Below are 25,000 nucleotides of genomic sequence, written 5' to 3'. Positions count from 1 at the left end.
TTTAACACGTAAAATAAACATTTTGGGATCCATGTCTCTTTAAAAGAATGATTTGAACTTAAACTGAATTATATAAATTTATTTTTTAATTAAATAGAAATAAAACATCTGTTTTATTAAAGTAAACTAAGCATACAAAGAACTTTTCATAGTAGGGAAAAAAAAAAAAAGAAAAAAAAGGTGCAAAAAGACATAAAATTTAATTTGAAACATGTATAACTGTTTTTAACAGGTTCAAGGTGCTGAATTTGAAAATAAAATTCAAAAATCCTTAGGAAACTGTTTTTTTTTTTATTGACTAGAATACTAGTGTCCTATTGTCCCCATACATGGTTCAGGTGGGATTTTTGTGGCACAAATGTGTTTGAAAAATGTTAAATAAATTTGTTATTGTGGTAATTTATAATAATTTGAAATGTAGGTTTGAATTTGAAAGACCACGAAAACATATGCACTGTACTTTGAAAGGGAATTTTCATTCACTGTAGTGGATTCCTATGTATTTAAAGTCTTTGTAGGAATAAAATACTTAGCGCTGCGTAATCTGTTGGCGCTCTAGAAATAACTGATAATCTATTCATAACTGCGCACATATGTACTAACTATAAACAAAGTTCCGCAAATGCTGCAAGCTGGTTTTATAACCTTATACAACTGACATTCATATCCAAAGTGGGTACAAATAGGTTATTAAACATATATAGCCAGATCAGTCAGCTATCTATAAACAGACGCGTCAAATCCAACAAACTTTTAAAGGTAGCCAGGGATTTCAGGCCACATACACTGCACTTGACAATTTGTTTTTAGGGCTTTGAAAAACAAAAACATCTAATTAGAAGTCTCAGACACAAAATGGATAAACACAAAATGGGGTGGGGGGGGGAGGACACAGCTTAAAGGGACACTGAACCCAAATTATTTCTTTCACGATTCAGATAGAGCATGCAATTTTAAGCAACTTTCTAATTTACTCCTATTATCCATTTTGCTTCCTTCTCTTGCTATATTTATTTGAAAAAGAAGGCATCTAAGCTAAGGAGCCAGCATTTTTTTGGTTCAGTACCATGGACAGCACTTGTTTATTTGTGCTGTACAATCAACAAGGACAACCCAGTTTGTTCACCAAAAATGGGCCGGCATCTAAATTTACATTCTTGCTTTTCAAATAAACATACCAAGAGAATTAAGAACATTTGATAATAGGAGTAAATTAGAAAGTTGCTTAAAATTGCATGCTCTATCTTTATCACGAAATAATTTTTTTGGGTTCAGTGTCCCTTTAAGTATTACATTTTCGTTTAATATAAAATATCAAACAACCAGACCCTTAGGAAGTCAGGCAAATGTGAGAAAAGGAGATTCAGTTTAGAGAAGACATTTTTTTTTTCATAATAATTTATCTTAAGCCCAAGTTATAGCAGCTGAATTTGACCAACTGCTTCAAGCCATAACTCTGCTGGACAGTCAGGTTTTAGAGGATAGACCCCATATTTTCACACAAGAATTTGTTCAATAAATAAATGTTCGAATACATTGCAGCAATTTAAAGGGACAGTCTTCTTGAAATGTTTATTGTTTAAAAAGATAGACAATCCCTTTATTACCCATTCCCCAGTTTTGCATAACCAACACAGTTATAGTATTATACTTTTTACCTCTATGATTATCTGTATCTAAACCACTGTAGACTGTCCTTTATCTTAGTGCTTTTTACAGACTTGCATTTTAGCCGATAAGTGCTGGTTCTTGTATAATCATAATTTTCCATGAGAGTGAGCACAATATTATCCATATGGCACATGTGAACTAGCACTGTCTGGCTGTTGAGCAAAAGTTAATAAAAAAAACACTGAGATAAGGGGTGGCCTGCAATGGCTTAGAAACAGCGAAATTTAGAGGTAATACAAGGATATTAATATAAAAATGTTGGTTAGGCAAAGCTGGGGAATGAATAGTGAAGGCGCTACCTATCTTTAAAAAAAATAAAAATATCAAGTAGACTGACCCTTTAATTGTATTATTACATCCATAAAGGTGCGAAACAGATTTATAGCCTTTTCTAGTTTTTTTTTTACCCTGGGGACCATAAAACTGTATTTTGAAAACAAAAATATTGAACATTTTAATTTTCTTTTTTTTTTATTTGTTTTAAATGGGTCCGATGTTAGAAAAAAAATGTTGCAATTGTGCCTGTAACCATTCCAGCCCCTGTGTAACAGTAATTCACAACAGCGTACTTTGGAAATTGCTACAGCAAGAAGAAAAAAAAAAAAAAAAAAAAAAAGGCACCTTTCTACGAGGTTCACATAACACTTATTGTTAGAAAATTGCCACCTTTAATTTATTTTATTTTTTTTAACTTTTACTATAATTGCTGTCACAATTTTTCTGAGATAGTTCCCAGATTTTGGCTTCCTGTCTTGCAGTACAATTATCTTGGGAGTCTGTCTCACTATGTAAAAATCAGTTATAGGCTTGTTTGGCTGTGGAAATCAGATATGAGGTCTTTATTGGTCTTATCTACAGGTGAAACTCAAAAAAATTAGAATATCGTGCAAAAGTTAATTTATTTCACTAATGCAACTTAAAAGGTGAAACTAAAAAATGAGATAGACTCATTACATGCAAAGCAAGATAGTTCAAGCCGTGATTTGTCATAATTGTGATGATTATGGCTTACAGCTCATGAAAAACCCAAATCCAGAATCTCAGAAAATTTGAATATTGTGAAAGGGTGCAATATTCTAGGCTCAAAGTGTCCCACTCTAATCAGCTAATTAAGTCACAACACCTGCAAAAGGCTTCATGAGGAATCACAATCATGGCAAAGACTGCTGACCTGACAGTATCAAAGCACATTAATAGAAAGTTATGTGGAAGGGAAAAGTGTGGAAGAAAAATGTGCACAAGCAGCAGGGATGACCGCAGCCTGGAGAGGATTGTCAGGAAAAGGCCATTCAAAAGTGTTGGGGACTTTCACAAGGAGTGGACTGAGGCTGGAGTCAGTGCATCAAGAGCCACCACACACAGATGGATCCTGGACATGGGCTTCAAAAGTCGTATTCCTCTTGTCAAGCCACTCCTGAACAACAAACAACGTCAGAAGCGTCTTACCTGGGCTAAAGAAAAACAGAACTGGTCTGTTGCTCAGTGGTCCAAAGTCCACTTTTCTGATGAGAGCAAATTTTGCATCTCATTTGGAAACCAAGGACCCAGAGTATGGAGGAAGAATGGAGAGGCACACATTGCAAGATGCTTGAAGTCCAGTGTGAAGTTTCCACAGTCTGTGTTGATTTGGGGAGCCATGTCATTTGCTGGTGTTGGTCCACTGTGCTTCATTAAGTCCAGGGTCAAAGCAGCCGTCTACCAGGAGATTTTGGAGCACTTCATGCTTCCTTCCGCAGACGAGCTCTATGGGGAGGCTGACTTCATTTTACAGCAGGACTTGGTACCTGTCCACACTGCCAAAAGCACCAAAACCTGGTTCAATGACCGTGGGATTACTGTGCTTGATTGGCCAGCAAACTCGCCTGACCTGAACCCCATAGAGAATCTATGAGGCATTGCCAAGAGAAAGATGAGACATGAGATCGAACAATGCAGAAGAGCTGAAGGACGCTATTGAAGCATCCTGGTCTTCCATAACACCTCAGCAGTGCCACAGGCTGATAGCTTCCATGCCACGCCGCATTGAGGTAGTAATTGCTGCAAAAGGGGCCCAAACCAAGTACTGCATACATACAGTATGCATGCTTATACTTTTCAGAGGTCCGATGTTCTACAGTATGTACTATCCTTGTTTTATTGATTGCATGTAATATTCTAATTTTCTGAGATAGTGGATTTGGGGTTTTCATGAGCTCTAAGCCATAATCATCACAATTATGACAAATCACGGCTTGAACTATCTTACTTTGCATGTAATGAGTCTCATATATTAGTTTCACCTTTTAAGTTGCATTAGTGAAAAATTAACTTTTGCACGATATTCTAATTTTTCGAGTTTCACCTGTAAATATTTGTTTGCACATTATGACATTGGAGTCTCCAACATTTTACATTACAACAACAGAATCATATTGCAATATATCTAATTTGGTAAATGGGCATCTGTATCACCTGCAGTTTACCGATTAGACGAATAATTAAATATTTAATATTTTGTGCAGAATGTGTGGAATTTACACTAAGTTTATCATGTGGAAACCATCAATAAACCATCCATAATTGAGGCTATAGTTTGATACTCAAAACTTGATTCCTCTGCTGCAATATCTCCCTGGAATATGTTTTCAAATAATGACAAGTTCAACTATGTGTTATGTCCCTCTAATTGCGGGTCCCATACGCATTATAGAAATGATGAGCCATGTCAATGTATCCTTAAATAATGAGCAGGATTGCAATACTACTGTGGCATTAAAAACATTTCAAACTAAGGTCACATTTGTATATTCATGTTTAGTATCGCAAAGTGATGAATAACACTGTATTGGATTATAAAATAAAAGTCTAGTCGTTTTAAGAGTAAACCTACTAAACCCTCTGTGTGCACAGTTAAATTCACCTCAAATCTTAACTGATTGACTATTCTTGTTATGTGAGGTTTTAATTTAGAGAACTGCCCTGCAGCGCATTGTTTGTCTAATTGTTCTCGTGGCTTCTACCCAAGACAAAAGTAGAACTTTCCTATCGTACAGATCATTTAGGGGGGATAAACAAAAATGTGCCTATATTCCACGTGTCTTCTGAACTTCAGGAATAATACTCTCTGAAGCACAATGGCAAACTAAAAAGGAAAAATGCCATAGCAAAACAAATTATCTTTATTTTGAATTTGCACCTCAACTGCTCTAAGGAGGAATAATTACTAAGAACAGAAAGAATAATTACTAAGAACTGATTTAGTCTATGGATAAAGACATGTACTGAATGTTCCTGAATTGGTGGCATAATGAATGAATGATGTCGTAATTACTGCCATATGCCACCAGAATTATTGTCACTACATGGGGAAAGGGCGTGGAAGGGTGTGGAAGCCGTAAGTCTATGGCATACACAGAGTGAGAATATCTGCACTACTATGTTCCATTAAACTATTCACAATTTACGAAGAATTGTGATGGTTTGTTGTTTTTTTTAATTGGCAGACAAATTTAAAATTATTTTTTTAATCTATGTGAAAAATGTTGCTACTGATTTCTGGAAGTTGCATTCATAACAACACCCTTGGCTATACAGCATAAATATACCGGTAGTGCTTTGTTTTAAATAAGATAAAAAAACAACATAATGCAAGATCACCTTTCCTTGATATTATAAACATGTTGCAAGCATTGCCACTACTTTATATTCATACAAGCCAGTTCATGTGATTCAACATTATAAATACAGTGAATCTGTCTTATGACCCCCATTTAAACATAGATTTTAAAATATATTATGCAAATGCACAACTGCATTCACAAGAATATTTGATGTCACTCTCCTGATTTGAACTTTTCAAGGTATATAAAATGCCAGTCCCATCTTTTAGAAGTGAGTATAGCATGCATTCCCCTCAGTAGGGTATGTTTAAAAAACCCAAGTACAGTGATGTTAGCAATGGCCATGGGTATTACAAATATTTTCATCAACATATTACTGACCTACTTAAAATAATTTTAAGCATTTCCCTGCAAAATCTGTTCTCTGCAATTCAAAACACATCTGCAGTAAGATGATCTGCTGCAGTTTAATAATATTACACAGAAGACTATTGTGTAACCAGTGAACACATATATTGTAAACGTTGCTAACAAGGGGGAAACAGGAAGACATCCACCCCTCACAACCAGCAGCACCGTCTGATGCAATAGACAGGAGCTTCTCTATACATTACAGACACTGCTGAGAAGGACGTCAGAGGCCGCCCCTGACATCTGCAGTACCTTGATCCTGATGGGAAAGCAGTGAGAGGTCCTCTGATCAGAAGAGGGGAGGGAGGAAAAAAAACAACAATATTTCATTATTAACCCATTGGCTTCAAGAAAGTGCTGCAACAAATCTCAGGGCCTTTATTGGAGCCAAGTGATAAATATATTGACATATACACAGGACGTATATCTACTAAATGTTTATGTAAAGAAATGGATGGCAGAATACATTTTCTAAGAAGAAAGTTAATAGATAATTAAATTTCCATGCATGAGAGATATGTTGTATACAACTGGTAACATACACTTATCTGCATCTGAGTTACAAACAAGCAAATGTAGCTAAGCCCACAACTTACAACAATAAAAACTAATTGAGTGCACACAATATGACTTCTGCACAACAGTCTGAGTTACCAGGATCTTGTTACCATGCAGAAATTAAACCATCAGTAGACTACAGGGCAGGCTCACGAGACAAGGGAAAAACACACATCAGCTCTATCAATGTACAAAAAAACAACATCATGACAAATTATTATTATTTATTTTTTACCCCCCAATTGATGGTGTCCTCTGCACTAGAATTAAACTACAAACCCTTCCTCTATCTCCTTTCCCAGGCTCTCTTGCGTTTGTTCTATTTAAGGTGGAATATAACAATAGCCATTCAGTTTGTTTCATTACTAAACTAAGAAATAACTTTTGATAGACTATTGGCACAAACGTATATTTATAGTATTCTACTTTCCCTTAGTTATGAATGTATTTTAGTACTGTATTCAGTTTTGTGTGAATCTCTAAAATAGATTTCAGCAGTTGGAATTTGGTGCATTAGTAAAAGTTTTTTTTTTTTTTAATCCACCTTAATTGAATAATGTAGGTGGGGCAGTGATGCTTGTAATTTAATGTTGGTACATAAGCCGAGAATGATACTGGATCTCTTCGGCATACGGGGCTCGTTTAAATAATAAATGAATAAACCAAATCCAGACGACATGACAACTAGTCGCATAATGGTCTAACCACATCCAGCGTCAGTTAAACGCCACCCATCCATCACAGCCTCTACCTTTATTTAAAGGTGGTTTATATCAGTTGCTACTACGTAGAAGAAAGTATTAACAAGAAAACTGGATTTAATAAGTAGAATCAACTGTCTGGTCTATCTGTATAATTATTTAACTTGAAAGTAACTGTACAATGCAGATGTCTGTTCATGCGTTGCACCCAAAAGTTTTTGTTTTAAATTATCAGGATTCTAAAAATATATATATTTCAGCTTGAAGGGACACTGAACCCAAATATTTTATTTCATGATTCAGATAGAGAATGCAATTATAAGCAACTTTCCAATTTACTCCTATTATCAATTTTTCTTCGTTCTCTTGGAATCTTTATTTGAAAAAGCAGAAATGTAAGCTTACGAGCTAGTCCCATTTTTGGATCAGCACCCTGGATAGCGCTTGTTGATTAGTGGATAACATTCCTGTTTTTTAAATAAATAACAATACCAAGAGAACGAAGACAATTTCATAATAGGGGTAAATTGCATGCTCTATCTGAACCAACCAAGAAAAAAAATGTGTTCGGTATCCCTTTAATAAAACTACACCTCGCGTTCGTGTCTGTGGAAGCAACGGATGATGAATCAGTTGCACAAAAAAAATGCATCTCCCTAGTGATAATATAAAAAAAATAATAATCATAAATAAAAAAATAAGGGATTATCCTTTAGTAGTATAATTATTTTATTTTTTTTAAAGAAAAACATATTTAAACTGATGTTCTCTAACACACATTATAACATACATACATACATACATACATACACTCCAAAAAGTGAATCCACCCACCTGGGTCAGCTACCTGAGATCAAAGAAAATGTACTCACAGGACTTTAGTATATCAATAAGTCAACATTTTATTATACACACACACATACATTAGTTATGGTGGAGATAAAGGCATGAGATTAAAATCCTCCATTTCATGAAAGTAATGGCTATAGACTTTTGTATAGAAAATTAGCAAATCTAGGCAAGTATCCCTGTTTGCGTATCCCCAGGAGGTAATCTGTATACAGTGTACCAATACTTTTATCTCCACCATAACTCAAATTAGTATTGCTTTTTCTCTGGTAATAAGCTTCAACAAGCAACAAATCAAATCCATATTCTGCTTATGAGAGTTAAAGTGATGGTAAATCCAAGCGTATAACATATGCTAGGATTTACCATCATTAAAAATCAAGTGGAGTTTAAGTAATGAGATATGTAAAAAAAAAAAAAAAAAAAAAAAAAAAAAAGTGCTAAACTCACCCTTTCTGTGCCGTTGCACAACGATAAACTCAGCGACTCCGGCTGCCCATGGCACATCGATCTCCTTCAATGAGGTGCCGTTTGCATCCCTGAACCAATAGCCATGCGTGTCAACTGACAGTGTTCTGTATGCACGCAAGGCTATTGGTTCAGAGGTGCAAACGTCACCCCATTGGTAGAAGACAGATGTGCCGTGGGCTGCCGGAGCCACTAAGTTTATCGATGTGCGGCAGCACATTCAGGGTGAGTTAAAAAAAAAAAAAAAGTGATTAACATATTTGATCACTTAAACTCCACTTTATTTTTAGTGATGGTAAATCTGAGTGTTTGTTAAACGCTTGGATTTACCATCACTTTAATAAACACGAAACAGACGTCCAAAAGTGGTTTGTTGTTTTGCTGTACCTACCCCATAAAGGGGATAGCACTTAAGACACAAAAAGCATGATATATGGTATATCTAATTTGCATATCTTACCCAGAGTTCCCTGGTGCATTGGTAACAATGTATACAGAGTATTTCTGGGCATAAGCAAGCCAGGATACTTGATAATTTTCTATACAATAACTCTATATATCAAAATAACGAGGAGTATTTCATTGAGCAATGATACTTTTTTATTGGACTAACACACACACACACACACACACAAATATATATATAATATGAGGTAAGTTGCCGCCTCTGTAAGTGAGAAACTTCCGGAGATCTGGTTATACACATACGGCCAAGCGACTACCATCACTTCAGATCTCCAGAAGTTTCTCACTTACAGAGTCGGCAACTTACCTCATATGATTGAGGTTTGTTCTAGTAAGTGCAATACCTACTGGATTTAAAGTGTGATAATTTATTCATTCTCTATAGATTTCCTTACTCTCATCCCCACATACATTGTGGATGGACTCCTTAAAAACTGTTTCATGTTCAAATCATTATTAACGTATGAGATATACCGTTTGTGAACACATTTATGGTAAACAACACAGCCTTGAACACAGTTCATTAATAACCATCACCACAAGTTTTTGTGTGACCTCCATCAAACGATTACCAGTTTTATCTGTATGTATAAACATACTTGACTTATATTTGAGATATATATATATATATATATATATATATATATATATATATATATATATATATATATATATATATATATATACACACACACACATACACACAGATGCAAAAAAGTGGCACACACTACTATAGCAACTACCCGGTGCACTGCAAATAGAATGTAGTATGTAGGTAGGATATCCAGATGCACACTTAGCCTCAGTGTTAAGAAGTATCCGGAAAGAAGCAGGCAACACAGGAATTTCATTCAAACAAAAAAGGCTTTATTCCAATCCTTGGAACAAACAGCAGGGCCTTAACCCATAACATTTCGGTCTACACCTAGACCTTTATCAAATGGAGCCCATGTGAGAAATGTGGGATACAGACAGTGACAGAATATATAAATATATATATACACACATGCAAATTTACAAAAATACAATATTAGCATAATACGCGCCAAACCGTCCTCTGGTGATCCGCCTGGTGCCGTGTGAGACTGAAAATGCGGCAAAGACAACGTGATGACGTCACGCGTGACCGGGAGCCAAAGCGAGGCTCAGGGAAGTAGTCATGGGAACGGTAAACAAACTACCGTCCGGCATAGCACAAAGCATGGCGGATGATCAGGGGTGACACATATAGGTCAATAATAAAAACGGAGTGGCAGGAGGGAACAGAATGACACCCAAATAGTGTGAAAAAGAAACCAGAAAAAAGAAATTAGGACATAAACACACAAGTGACAAGAAACAATATGTGCAGAGCAGCATCTAACAGGTATTATTAATAAGCAGCATTGTTTATCGATCTATCTCTCTCTATACATACACATATATATATATATATATATATATATATATATATATATATACATATATACACACATACACACACAGTATCTCACAAAAGTGAGTACACCCCTCACATTTTTGTAAATATTTTATTATATCTTTTCATGTGACAACACTGAAGAAATGATACTTTGCTACAATGTAAAGTAGTGAGTGTACAGCCTGTATAACAGTGTAAATTTGCTGTCCCCTCAAAATAACTAAACAGACAGCCATTAATGTCTAAACCAATGGCAACAAAAGTGAGTAAACCCGTAAGTGGAAATGTCCAAATTGGGCCCAAAGTGTCAATATTTTGTGTGGCCATAATTATTTTCAAGCACTGCCTTAACCTTCTTGGGCATGGAGTTCACCAGAGCTTCCCAGGTTGCCACTGGAGTCCTCTTCCACCCCTCCATGATGACATCACAGAGCTGGTGGATGTTAGAGACCTTGTGCTCCCCCACCTTCCATTTGAGGATGCCCCACATATGCTAAATAAGGGCTAGGTCTGGAGACATGCTTGGCCAGTTCATCACCTTTACCCTCAGTTCTTTAGCAAGGCAGTGGTAGTCTAGGAGGCGTGTTTGTGGTCGTTATCATGTTGAAATACTGCCCTGCATCCCAGTCTCCGAAGGGAGTGGATCATGCTCTGCATCAGTATGTCACAGTACATGTTGGCATTCATGGTTCCCTCAATGAACTGTAGCTCCCCAGTGCCGGCAGCACTCATGCAGGCCCAGACCATGTCACTCCCACCACCATGCTTGACTGTAGGCAAGACACACTTGTTCTTGTACTCCTCACCTGGTTGCGGCCACACACACTAGACACCATCTGAACCAAATAAGTTTATCTTAGCCTCATTGGACCACAGGACATGGTTCCAGTAATCTATGTCCTTAGTCTGCTTGTCTTCAGCAAACTGTTTGTGGGCTTTCTTGTGCATCATCCTTAGAAGAGGCTTCCTTCTGGGATGACAGCCATACAAACCAATTTGATGCAGTGTGCGGTGTATGGTCTGAGCACTGACAGACTGACCTCCCACCTCTTCAACCTCTGCAGCAATGCTGGCAGCACTCATACGTATATTTCCCAAAGACAACCTCTGGATATGACGCTGAGCATGTGCACTCAACTTCTTTGGTCGACCATGGAGAGGCCTGTTCTGAGTGTAACCTGTCCTGGGAAACCGCTGTATGGTCTTGCCAACCATGCTGCAGCTCAGTCTTGGAAATATTCTTATAGCCTAGGCCATCTTTATGTAGAGCAACAATTCTTTTTTTCAGATCCTCAGAGAGTTCTTTGTCATGAGGTGCCATGTTGAACTTCCAGTGACCAGTATGAGAGAGTGTGAGAGCGATAACACCAAATTTAACACACCTGAGACCTTGTAACACTAACGAGTTACATGACACCGAGGAGGGAAAATGCTAACTGGGTCCAAATTGGACATTACCACTTAGGGGTGTACTCACTTTTGTTGCCAACGGTTTAGACATTAATGGCTGTGTGTTGAGTTATTTTGATGGGACAGCAAATTTACACTGTTATACAGGCTGTACATATATAAATATATATAATAGTCCAATCTTCAGACCAACCCACCGGATGCCAGCTGCCTGGGTGCAAAAATACTCTGTAATAAGCTAACAAACTAATGCACAAAGAACATTAAAATGTATTGTAACGTTTTTGGAAATCTAGTATCCTTCATCAGCATTGAAGGAAACTAGATCTCCGAAAACTTTACAATAAATGTTGATGTTCTTTGTGCAAGTCCTGTAAGTGCATTAGTGTGTGTGTGTATATATATATATATATATATATATATATATATATAAAAGGATAACCCAAAATCCAATTGTCACAAGGACAGAAAGTGATGTGAAATTTTCTGAACACGGGCTCAGAGAGCAAAACAAACTTTTCCCTATGCTATCCAAAACTAAAAAAAATGTTTGGCTAGAGTTTCACCTAAAAATAAGTGCCTGTTCCAACTTACATATAAATTTAACTTAAGAACAAACCTACAGAATCTTGTTCGTAACCTGGGGACTGCCTGTATACACAAACAAACAAACAAACATCAAGCAGAGGATCTGCACACACAATAAACTTCCAACTTCCAGGGTGCTCTGGGTAGGAAAAGTCAACAAATTAAATAAACAGGTCCTGCACTCTTCGCTGTGAAAGCACAAACTTCTTTAACCTCTTAAGGACATATGACGGAATTTTTCCATCATAAAACAATTGAGCAAACTGAAAGCTGTGTCCTTAAAGGGTTAATTGAACTGTGACGTTTCGGGGTAGTTAGTCCCTTCCTCTGACAGATGTCTGAGGAAGGGGCTAACTACCCCGAAACGTCACAGTTCTATTAAAGAAGTTTGTGTTTTCACAGCGAAGAGTTCAGGACCTGTTTAGTTTCAGTATGAAAAAAAAATAATGAAATCAAAATAACTAACACTGCACTTAGAAGCAGCTTGTAATGAATAAGCAAAGAGTTTATTTGTACATTTGTTAATGCAAGTGAATAAACAGTTACCAAGGCAACTTCAAAAAGTGTACAGCTATTAAATGTAAATGGATACATAATACTAAAATATTAATCTAAAACAAAACAAACAAAAAAAAAAAAAAAAAAAAAAAAAAAAAAAAAAAGCACCTGCACAAAATATTGCTATAAAAATAATCTGAAACTGCTTGCAATAATATTACAACACACTGCTGTATAACGAAAGGTTACATTTAAAGGGACATGCCACCCACATTTTTTCTTTTATGATTTAGAAAGACAATGCAGTTTTAAACATCTTTCTAATTTACTTATATTATCTTATTTGTTTCATTCTCTTGATATTCTTTGACGAAAGCATATCTAGATATACTCACTGGCTGCTGATTGGTTGCTGCACAAAGAAGCCTCGTGTGATTGGCTCACCATGTGCATTGCTTTTTCTTCAACTAAGGATATTTAAAAAATGAAGCAAAATAAATAATGGAAGTAAATTGTAATGTTTTTTAAATTTCTATTCTCTATCTGAATCATGAAAGAAAGATTTTGGGTTTAGTGGCCCTTTAAATCCCAAAGTCCTATGTAATATTTCTGTATGTTTAAAATGTTCTCTATGTATAGATTCGGAAAGCTAAAACAGATACAAGTTTCAAACAGTGATACATTAAAGTGATATGAAACCCCAAAAAATTATTTTGTGACAGAGCAGACCATTTTAAAAAAGTTTCCAATTTACTTCTATTATCAAATTTGCTATGTTCCCATGGTATTCTGTGTTAAAGAGATACCTAGGTAGTTATCTGAAGCACTATATGGCAGGAAACAGTGCTGCCACCTAGTGCTCTTGCAAACAGACAACATTCTTGTTGCCATTTGGTGCTCCAGAAATGGGCCGGCGTCTAAGCACCCTTGCTTTTCAAGAAACGATACCAAGAGAAAGATGAAAATGTGATAACAGAAGTAAATTAGAAAGTTGTTTAAAACTATGTTCTGTCTGAATCAAGAAAGAAAAAACATAATTTATGTAAGAACTTACCTGATAAATTCATTTCTTTCATATTAGCAAGAGTCCATGAGCTAGTGACGTATGGGATATACATTCCTACCAGGAGGGGCAAAGTTTCCCAAACCTCAAAATGCCTATAAATACACCCCTCACCACACCCACAAATCAGTTTAATGCATAGCCAAGAAGTGGGGTGATAAGAAAAAAGTGTGAAAGCATAAAAAATAAGGAATTTGAATAATTGTGCTTTATACAAAAAATTCATAACCACCACAAAAAGGGTGGGCCTCATGGACTCTTGCTAATATGAAAGAAATGAATTTATCAGGTAAGTTCTTACATAAATTATGTTTTCTTTCATGTAATTAGCAAGAGTCCATGAGCTAGTGACGTATGGGATAATGACTACCCAAGATGTGGATCTTCTACGCAAGAGTCACTAGAGAGGGAGGGATAAAATAAAGATAGCCAATTCCGCTGAAAATAATCCACACCCAAAATAAAGTTTAAATCTTATAATGAAAAAAACTGAAATTATAAGCAGAAGAATCAAACTGAAACAGCTGCCTGAAGTACTTTTCTACCAAAAACTGCTTCAGAAGAAGAAAACACATCAAAATGGTAGAATTTAGTAAAAGTATGCAAAGAAGACCAAGTTGCTGCTTTGCAAATCTGATCAACCGAAGCTTCATTCCTAAACGCCCAGGAAGTAGAAACTGACCTAGTAGAATGGCAGAGTTTTACCTGACTTGACATAAGCAAGATGAATTAAAGATTTTAACCAAGATGCCAAAGAAATGGCAGAGGCCTTCTGACCTTTCCTAGAACCGGAAAAGATAACAAATAGACTAGAAGTCTTTCGGAAATTCTTAGTAGCTTCAACATAATATTTCAAAGCTCTAACTACATCCAAAGAATGCAATGATCTCTCCTTAGAATTCTTAGGATTAGGACACAATGAAGGAGCCACAATTTCTCTACTAATGTTGTTAGAATTCACAACCTTAGGTAAAAATTTAAAAGAAGTTCGCAACACCGCCTTATCCTGATGAAAAATCAGAAAAGGAAACTCACAAGAAAGAGCAGATAATTCAGAAACTCTTCTAGCAGAAGAGATGGCCAAAAGAAACAAAAAACTTTCCAAGAAAGTAATTTAATATACAGCGAATGCATAGGTTCAAACGGAGGAGCTTGAAGAGCCCCCAGAACCAAATTCAAACTCCAAGGAGGAGAGATTGACTTAATGACAGGTTTTATACGAACCAAAGCTTGTACAAAACAATGAATATCAGGAAGATTAGCAATCTTTCTGTGAAAAAGAACAGAAAGAGCAGAGATTTGTCCTTTCAAGGAACTTGCAGACAAACCTTTATCCAAACCATCCTGAAGAAACTGCAAAATTCTCGGAATTCTAAAAGAATGCCAGGAAAAATAATGAGAAAGACACCAAGAAATGTAAGTCTTCCAGACTCTATAATATATCTTTCTAGATACAGATTTACGAGCCTGTAACATAGTATTAATCACAGAGTCAGAGAAACCTCTTTGACTAAGAATCAAGCGTTCAATCTCCATACCTTTAAATTTAAGGATTTGAGATCGTGATGGAAAAAAGGACCTTGCGACAGAAGGTCTGGTCTTAACGGGAGAGTCCACGGTTGGCAAGAGGCCATCCGGACAAGATCCGCATACCAAAACCTGTGAGGCCATGCTGGAGCCACCAGCAGAACAAACGAGCATTCCTTCAGAATCTTGGAGATTACTCTTGGAAGAAGAACTAGAGGCGGAAAGAGATAGGCAGGATGATACTTCCAAGGAAGTGACAATGCATCCACTGCTTCCGCCTGAGGATCCCTGGATCTGGACAGATACCTGGGAAGTTTCTTGTTTAGATGAGAAGCCATCAGATCTATTTCTGGAAGTCCCCACAGTTGAACAATCTGAAGAAATACCTCTGGGTGAAGAGACCATTCGCCCGGATGTAACGTTTGGCGACTGAGATAATCCGCTTCCCAATTGTCTATACCTGGGATATGAACCGCAGAAACTAGACAGGAGCTGGATTCCGCCCATACCAGTATTCGAGATACTTCTTTCATAGCCAGAGGACTGTGAGTCCCTCCTTGATGATTGATGTATGCCACAGTTGTGACATTGTCTGTCTGAAAACAAATGAACGATTCTCTCTTTAGAAGAGGCCATGACTGAAGAGCTCTGAAAATTGCACTGAGTTCCAAAATATTGATCCGTAATCTCACCTCCTGAGATTCCCAAACCCCTTGTGCTGTCAGAGACCCCCAAACAGCTCCCCAACCTGTCAGACTTGCATCTGTTGAAATTACAGTCCAGGTCGGAAGAACAAAAGAAGCCCCCTGAACTAAACGATGGTGATCTGTCCACCACGTCAGAGAGTGTCGTACAATCGGTTTTAAAGATATTAATTGAGATATCTTTGTGTAATCCCTGCACCACTGGTTCAGCATACAGAGCTGAAGAGGTCGCATGTGAAAACGAGCAAAGGGGATCGCGTCCGATGCAGCAGTCATAAGACCTAGAATTTCCATGCATAAGGCTACCGAAGGGAATGATTGTGATTGAAGGTTTCGACAAGCTGAGATCAATCTTAGACGTCTCTTGTCTGTCAGAGACAGAGTCATGGACACTGAATCTATCTGGAAACCTAAAAAGGTTACCCTTGTCTTAGGAATCAATGAACTTTTCGGTAAATTGATCCTCCAACCATGATCTTGAAGAAACAACACAAGTCGATTCGTATGAGATTCTGCTAAATGTGAAGACTGAGCAAGTACCAAGATATCGTCCAAATAAGGAAATACCACAATACCCTGTTCTCTGATTACAGACAGAAGGGCACCGAGAACCTTTGTAAAAATTCTTGGAGCTGTTGCTAGGCCAAACGGCAGAGCCACAAACTGGTAATTCTTGTCTAGGAAAGAGAATCTCAGAAACTGATAGTGATCTGGATGAATTGGAATATGCAGATATGCATCCTGTAAATCTATTGTGGTATTGTGGACATATAATGCCCTTGCTGAACAAAAGGCAGGATAGTCCTTATAGTTACCATTTTGAATGTTAGTATCCTTACATAACGATTCAATATTTTTAGATCCAGAAATGGTCTGAAGGAATTCTCCTTCTTTGGTACAATGAAGAGATTTGAATAAAAACCCAGCCCCTGTTCCAGAACTGGAACTGGCATAATTACTCCAGCCAACTCTAGATCTGAAACACATTTCAGAAATGCTTGAGCTTTCGCTGGATTTACTGGGACACGGGAAAGAAAAAATCTCTTTGCAGGAGGCCTTATCTTGAAGCCAATTCTGTACCCTTCTGAAACAATGTTCTGAATACAAAGATTGTGAATTGAATTGATCCAAATTTCTTTGAAAAAACGTAATCTGCCCCCTACCAGCTGGGCTGGAATGAGGGCCGCACCTTCATGTGGACTTGGGAGCTGGCTTTGGTTTTCTAAAAGGCTTGGATTTATTCCAGACTGGAGATGGTTTCCAAACTGATACCGCTCCTGTGGGTGAAGGATCAGGCTTTTGTTCCTTATTGTGACGAAAGGAACAAAAACGATTATTAGACCTAAATTTACCTTTAGATTTTTTATCCTGTGGTAAAAAAGTTCCTTTCCCTCCAGTAACAGTTGAGATAATAGAATCCAACTGAGAACCAAATAATTTATTACCCTGGAAAGAAAGGGAAAGCAAAGTTGACTTAGAAGACATATCAGCATTCCAAGTTTTAAGCCATAAAGCTCTTCTAGCTAAAATAGCTAGAGACATATACCTGACATCAACTCTAATTATATCAAAGATGGCATCACAAATAAAGTTATTAGCATGTTGAAGAAGATTAACAATGCTATGAGAATTATGATCTGTTACTTGTTGCGCTAAAGCTTCTAACCAAAAAGTTGAAGCTGCAGCAACATCCGCTACACATATAGCTGGTCTAAGAAGATTACCTGAACATAAGTAAGCTTTTCTTAGAAAGGATTCAATCTTCCTATCTAAAGGATCCTTAAAGGAAGTACTATCTGCCGTAGGAATAGTAGTATGTTTAGCAAGAGTAGAGATAGCCCCATCAACTTTAGGGATTTTGTCCCAAAACTCTAATCTGTCAGATGGCACAGGATATAATTGCTTAAAACGTTTAGAAGGAGTAAATGAATTACCCAAATTATTCCATTCCCTGGAGATTACTTCAGAAATAGCATCAGGGACAGGAAAAACTTCTGGAATAACTACAGGAGATTTAACAACCTTATTTAAACGTTTAGATTTAGTATCAAGAGGACCAGAATCCTCTATTTCTAATGCAATTAAGACTTCTTTAAGTAAAGAACGAATAAATTCCATTTTGAATAAATATGAAGATTTATCAGCATCAACCTCTGAGACAGAATCCTCTGAACCAGAGGAACCATTATCAGAATCAGAATGATGATGTTCATTTAAAAATTCATCTGAAAAATGAGAAGTTTTAAAAGACCTTTTACGTTTACTAGAAGGAGGAATAACAGACATGGCCTTCTTAATGGATTTAGAAACAAAATCTCTTATGTTAACAGGAACACTCTGAGTATTGGATGTTGACGGAACAGCAACAGGTAATGTAACATTACTAAAGGAAATATTATCTGCATTAACAAGTTTGTCATGACATTCATTACAAACAACAGCTGGAGGAACAGATACCACAAGTTTACAGCAGATACACTTAACTTTGGTCGATCCAGCACCAGGCAGCGTTTTTCCAGAAGTATCTTCTGAATCAGTGTCAATCTGGGACATCTTGCAACATGTAATAGAAAAAACAACATATAAAGCAAAATTGATCAAATTCCTTAAATGACAGTTTCAGGAATGGGAAAAAATGCCAGTGAACAAGCTTCTTGCAACCAGAAGCAATAAATAATGAGACTTAAATAATGTGGAGACAATAGTGACGCCCATATTTTTTAGCGCCAAAAAAGACGCCCACATTATTTGACGCCTAAATGCTTTTGGTGCCAAAAATGACGCCACATCCGGAACGCCGACACTTTTGGCGCAAAAAAACTTCAAAAATGACGCAACTTCCGGCGACACGTATGACGCCGGAAACAGAAAAAAAATTTTGCGCCAAAAAAGTCCGCGCCAAGAATGAAGCAATAAAATTAAGCATTTTCAGCCCCCGCTAGCCTAACAGCCCACAGGGAAAAAAAGTCAAATTTTAAGGTAAGAAAAAAATTTATTCATATGCATTATCCCAAATATGAAACTGACTGTGTGAAATAAGGAATGTTTGAACATCCTGAGTCAAGGCAAATACATGTTTGAATACATATATTTAGAACTTTATAAAAAAGTGCCCAACCATAGCTTAGAGTGTCACAGAAAATAAGACTTACTTACCCCAGGACACTCATCTACATGTAGTAGAAAGCCAAACCAGTACTGAAACGAGAATGAGTAGAGGTAATGGTATATATAAGAGTATATCGTCGATCTGAAAAGGGAGGTAAGAGATGAATCTCTACGACCGATAACAGAGAACCTATGAAATAGACCCCGTAGAAGGAGATCATTGAATTCAAATAGGCAATACTCTCCTCACATCCCTCTGACATTCACTGCACGCTGAGAGGAAAACCGGGCTCCAACCTGCTGCGGAGCGCATATCAACGTAGAATCTAGCACAAACTTACTTCACCACCTCCATAGGAGGCAAAGTTTGTAAAAACTGATTTGTGGGTGTGGTGAGGGGTGTATTTATAGGCATTTTGAGGTTTGGGAAACTTTGCCCCTCCTGGTAGGAATGTATATCCCATACGTCACTAGCTCATGGACTCTTGCTAACATGAAAGAAATGTTGGGTTTCATATCCCTTTAAACTGCCGGATCTACAATGTTACAAAATCGCTAGGGGCTTCAGCCCATGGCTAATTTTAGCATCCCCAACCTAGCACAGGCCAGTACCAATGCCACACCTTCTGTCAGCAACACTTGAAACAGTGATTAACCCCTCTTTTATTCTGTGACACTTTTTTTTCCCACAGGAAAGCCCAGCTTGTGTTCTGCAGCTTCACACTGGGCTCCGCCGTCTTGGAGTTGAAGTATTCTTGTACCCTATGAAAGAAGACGTACCGTGCACTTCAGCTTATTGTGCACAATACAGAGCAGGAGCTGTACATTTTTACAGCAGCTGCATTTGTCTTTGTTAATCCTGAGGACCATTTTTAATATTTGTTATGTAACTTGTAAACTGTGTACAAAACTGTAACAATATAATTCTTCTATTGTTTAAGCTAATTCAAAGTGCAAGGCACAGATGTCAAAAGGCCACTGATCTGTAAAAATGCACTGCTTCTGTTGCTGGATGCCATGTGTACCAAGATTAGGGTTGCCACCTCAGCCATGTTTTCCCGGACACTTATGAGTTACACATGCTGCAGGATAAGCAGGGAGGAACATGTATTGAGCCTCTCGACATCACATGAATAGTGCTGAAGAACAGTACAATACATGTTCCTCCCTGCACACCCTGCAGCATGTGTAACTCATAAGTGTCCAGGAAAACATGGCCGAGGTGGCAACCCTAACCAAGATGGCCACGCCCAGTATAAAGTTGCAGAGTTTTACCAACTGGCTTCTTTAATTGGTTAAATGAAGGGAATGGCTTTAAAGAGAGCTGCAGGAGCATTTTAAGTAGTAACCACACTACTGTAGCCTCTGCACCTGGCCTTGGAACATGCTTACTTAACCAGTAGGAGTATAGCGGCCATTGTTCTTTTCTGTAATCAGCTGACAAGGATTCAAATAATACACTGAAAGGGGACTGCACTCCAAAACCGGACCAGGTACACATCCCATGACCCAGCAACATGCCAGCCCTGGGTGCTAAATAGCACTCACAAAAATCTGTGCTGTCACCAGACCCATAGGCAGTTAACCCCAGACAGGAGTGGGTGCAAAACAAATACAACACAAAGGAAACCAAGCACTCACCAGCTAGCTCACAGCTAAGATTTAAAATAGAAAGGTTAGTCACAAGGATTCAAATAATCTAAGTCTCTTTTGGGTGTAGACTGTCCCTTTAAATACCTGGCTTTGTTTTCTTTGTCTGTGTTGGCAAATATTGCCTTGTGCTCCTGCCGCTCATTCCTGCCTGGGCTACAACTGGTCATTATTGTCCTGTGTTTCTGCAAGTCATTTTCACCCATTTTCTTGCTGTTAGTGACTGTGCTTTTAATAATCATCACTGCCTGTGAACAACTTACCATAGTTTATTCCTCGCCAGGGCTATTTCAGCACATATATATATATATATATATATATATATATATAACGGGGTTGTTTTAGTTTTCAACTATTTCATATAAATGCACCCACAACACTCACAGAATACTCAGCCTGTAGTGCCAAGCACCGAATTGCGTGAATACAACATAACATGGACACATATAAAAATAGTCCTGGTGAGGATAATATTTGCAAATACTCAGAGTAATGCAAGCCTTTTGGTACCCTAACAATACATATAATTGATAATAGTATAATACAGGTGGCCCTCGTTTTACAACGGTTCAATTTACACAGTTTCAGAATAACAACCTTTTTTCCAGTCATGTGACTGCTATTGAAAAGCATTGCAAAGAAGTGCATTTATTAAAATAGCCAGTAGGTGGAGCTGTTCGATGTGTTGCAGCAAAGCCATGCAAGCTGAAATTAATCAGTTTAACCAGACCTGAGCTATCAAGCAGATTTCAAAGGAACACGATCTTTCTGTCTATAAATCAGCCCAGATTGGAATGCATAGAAAGAACTGTTTGCAGAAAAACGCACGTGAAGTCTGTGTTGTGTGATTATTTTATTAGGTTTATAATGCTGTTTAGCATTTAAAGTCTTCATTTCAAAGCTTTAAAAATAATGCATTAGTTGTTACTTATGACAATTTTGAGAGGGGCCTGGAACCTAACTCCCTCACTTCCCATTGACTTACATTATAAACTGGGTTTCAATTTACAACGGTTTCGATTTACAACCATTCCTTCTGGAACCTAACCCCGGCGTAAACTGAGGGCTACCTATACTATAATTAAAGGGACATGAAACCCCCAAATAACATTCCATTATTCAGATAGAGAATACCATTTTAAAAAGTTTCCAATTTACTTGTATTATCAAATTTGCTTTGTTCCCATGTTCTTCTTTGTTGAAGAGATACCTAGATAGGTAGTGTGCACATGGCTGAAGCACTACATGACAGGAAATAGTGCTGCCATCTAGTGCTCCTGCTAATGTATAACATTATTACAAAACTGCTGCAATATTGTGCTGCAGACACGTGCACACTCTTGGGCTTACATCACCAATTTTCAACAAAGGATAACAAGAAAACAAAAACAAATTATAATAGAAGTAAATTGGAAAGTTGTTTAAAATGTTATGTTCTATCTGAATCATTAAAATGTGTGGGTTTTATTTCCCTTTAATCAATGTTACTAATGACCAGTACTAAATGCTCCACACTCCTGTAAAGTCATAAAGGGGTCGATTTATCAAAGGCTTCACCTGCCTTCGCCTCGCTACGACTTTAGGTTCTCGTAAGAGAACCTGCAGTCCGTATTTATCAAGCAGCGGTATTCAGACCGTTGCTTCGCTAACCTCTTCTCCACCTCTCAGACGGGGAGTTTCAATCTCCCCGGTCTCGTCTGACTGGGGAGATTGACAGCTCCTGCCCGGGCGTGATTGGCTGTGCCTAGGCAGGGGGCAGCGTTGCACAAGAGTGCAAAATAGCGCTTTTGTGCAATGCTGAATTCCAGCAGCAGAATTCAACCTGCCAGACACGACCTGCGGCGGACAGGGGTGTATATGTCTGCCCCTGTCTGCCGTAGCTTGATAGACCCCAAAATCTCCCATAACCAAATAAACCATGCAACCTTGATCTGATGTAAAAGTTAATAATGTGCGATGGGAAACTCCATACAGTAGGGCAGTGCCTAATGTGATACAATACTAGACAATTTATTGTGGGCTAAACAACAAAACAAACATATCTAATTAACCAGAAATACTTAAACAACGTAAATACTTGCAACATATCTTTAAAGGGACATAAATCTCAAAATGTTTTCTTCACGATTCAGTTAGAACATACAATTTAAAAAAACAAAATCCAATTTTCTTTGTTTTCTAGGTATCCTTTGTTAAAGAAGTACCTAGTGTGCACCTGTCTTGAGCACTGCATAGCAGCAGTTTTGCAAGAATACGTTTAACAATGTTAAAGGAATAATCTAGTTGAAATTAAACTTTCATGATTCAGATAGAACATGCAATTTAAAGCAACTTTCTAATGTACTTATATTATCAATTTTTCTTAATTTTCTTTGTATCTTTATTTGAATGTAAGCTTAGGAGCCAGCCCATTTTTGGTTCATCACCTGGGTAGCGCTTGCTGATTGGTAGCTACATTTAGACACCAATCAGAAAGTGCTACCCAGGTGCTAACACAAAAATGGGCCTGCTCCTATGCTTACATTCTTGCTTTATCAAATAAAGATACCAAGAGAACGAAGAAAAATTAGACTATTCCTTTAAACATTGTGCAAAAATGCTGCAGTGCTCAAAAAGTGTATAACATTGTTAAAAAAATTCTTGCGAAAATGATGCCATATAGTGCACCTACCTTTTAACTATACACTATCTGAATCATGAAAGAAAAAAAAATTATATTTCATTACTTATGAAGTTTCCACTTACACTATTGTTGGAACTTTTTGTAGACATTTACCCAAATCCATTGCACAGAAGTCTGGTGATCCATTGTGAATACTGTGGTCTCTACAAGAATATGACCCCCCCCATACTTTGTAATATCTTAGATACAATAATTAAGAAGGCAGCTATAGCTGTACACCGTCAGATACCAAGGGTGGTTGTAGCTATAGCTGTACACCGTCAGATACCAAGGGTGGTTGTAGCTATAGCTGTACACCGTCAGATACCAAGGGTGGTTGTAGCTATAGCTGTACACCGTCAGATACCAAGGGTGGTTGTAGCTATAGCTGTACACCGTCAGATGCCAAGGGTGGTTGTAGCTATAGCTGTACACCGTCAGATACCAAGGGTGGTTGTAGCTATAGCTGTACACCGTCAGATACCAAGGATGGTTGTAGCTATAGCTGTACACCGTCAGATACCAAGGGTGGTTGTAGCTATAGCTGTACACCGTCAGATACCAAGGATGGTTGTAGCTATAGCTGTACACCGTCAGATACCAAGGGTGGTTGTAGCTATAGCTGTACACCGTCAGATACCAAGGGTGGTTGTAGCTATAGCTGTACACCGTCAGATACCAAGGGTGGTTGTAGCTATAGCTGTACACCGTCAGATACCAAGGATGGTTGTAGCTATAGCTGTACACCGTCAGATACCAAGGATGGTTGTAGCTATAGCTGTACACCGTCAGATACCAAGGATGGTTGTAGCTATAGCTGTACACCGTCAGATACCAAGGGTGGTTGCTGCCATTTCTTCTGCTTTTCTTATATAAATATTTTCCCCTGTTTTTACCTCTCACTTTGTCCTAAGAAGAACACAGGACAACTAAACAGTGAATACTTTTTAAACTGTTTAAAGTTTCAAGAATTCAGGTTGCAAAACTAATGAATGAGGGTACTTAGCAACTCTAGGAACTACCACTGGTCCACCAAAGAGATTATGCCATCCCTTGTTTGCCTTTTGGGGTCCTGGTGTCGTGCCAATAATTTAGAAGCCATGAAATACCTTCAAATACAGTAAATTGTCTTATACCCAACATCAGGAAATACAGCAGGTTCATTTCATTATGGGGGTCAAGAGAATGTTGGTCCTTCATTGAAAAATCAAAATGAACAATTATTTAAAAATATTAAAAGGTTGCACATTATTAATGGGTGTACCCTGAAAACCACTATCAGGTAAGTAGCCTTGCTTTTTGGTAGTTCAATGAACCTTTAAATTGACTTACCTATTCAGAAACAAAACAGGTTATATTCCAGGGTAATAAACTTCATGACATTTTAAGACCTTACAATGTGGTATCTACCCCTGAATGAAACTTGTATGGTTTTTATGCTTATAGAGCAGAACTCAATTAATGAATGTTGTTCTATCAAATCACAGTCTGATCTAAATTAAATACTTCAAGAACTCTGAATAGCTCTTAATGCAAGTTCATGTAAGTTTTCATGTGAAAAACAAAAGCTCCCGGGCAACTAGAAATTGTTAATATGATGAGAAAGAGATGGTCTCATAATTTAGTGAATCCATTTGGGAAATATTCT

At 37.6% G+C, this 25,000-nt stretch overlaps 1 protein-coding gene across 1 annotated transcript in view; it reads right to left on the bottom strand.

Annotated features, from left to right (window-relative positions):
* OSGIN2 (oxidative stress induced growth inhibitor family member 2) overlaps positions 1–25,000 on the bottom strand; it is a 185,326-nt gene that overhangs the window by 159,798 nt on the left and 528 nt on the right. The gene's annotated exons all lie outside the window — the stretch shown is intronic.

This window comes from Bombina bombina, chromosome 5 (genome assembly GCF_027579735.1).
Source record: "Bombina bombina isolate aBomBom1 chromosome 5, aBomBom1.pri, whole genome shotgun sequence".
In the NCBI taxonomy this organism is placed as follows: Eukaryota; Metazoa; Chordata; class Amphibia; order Anura; family Bombinatoridae; genus Bombina; species Bombina bombina.
The sequence above is the reverse complement of the archived record's forward strand: the minus strand, read 5'-3'. Positions and strand labels throughout refer to the sequence as shown.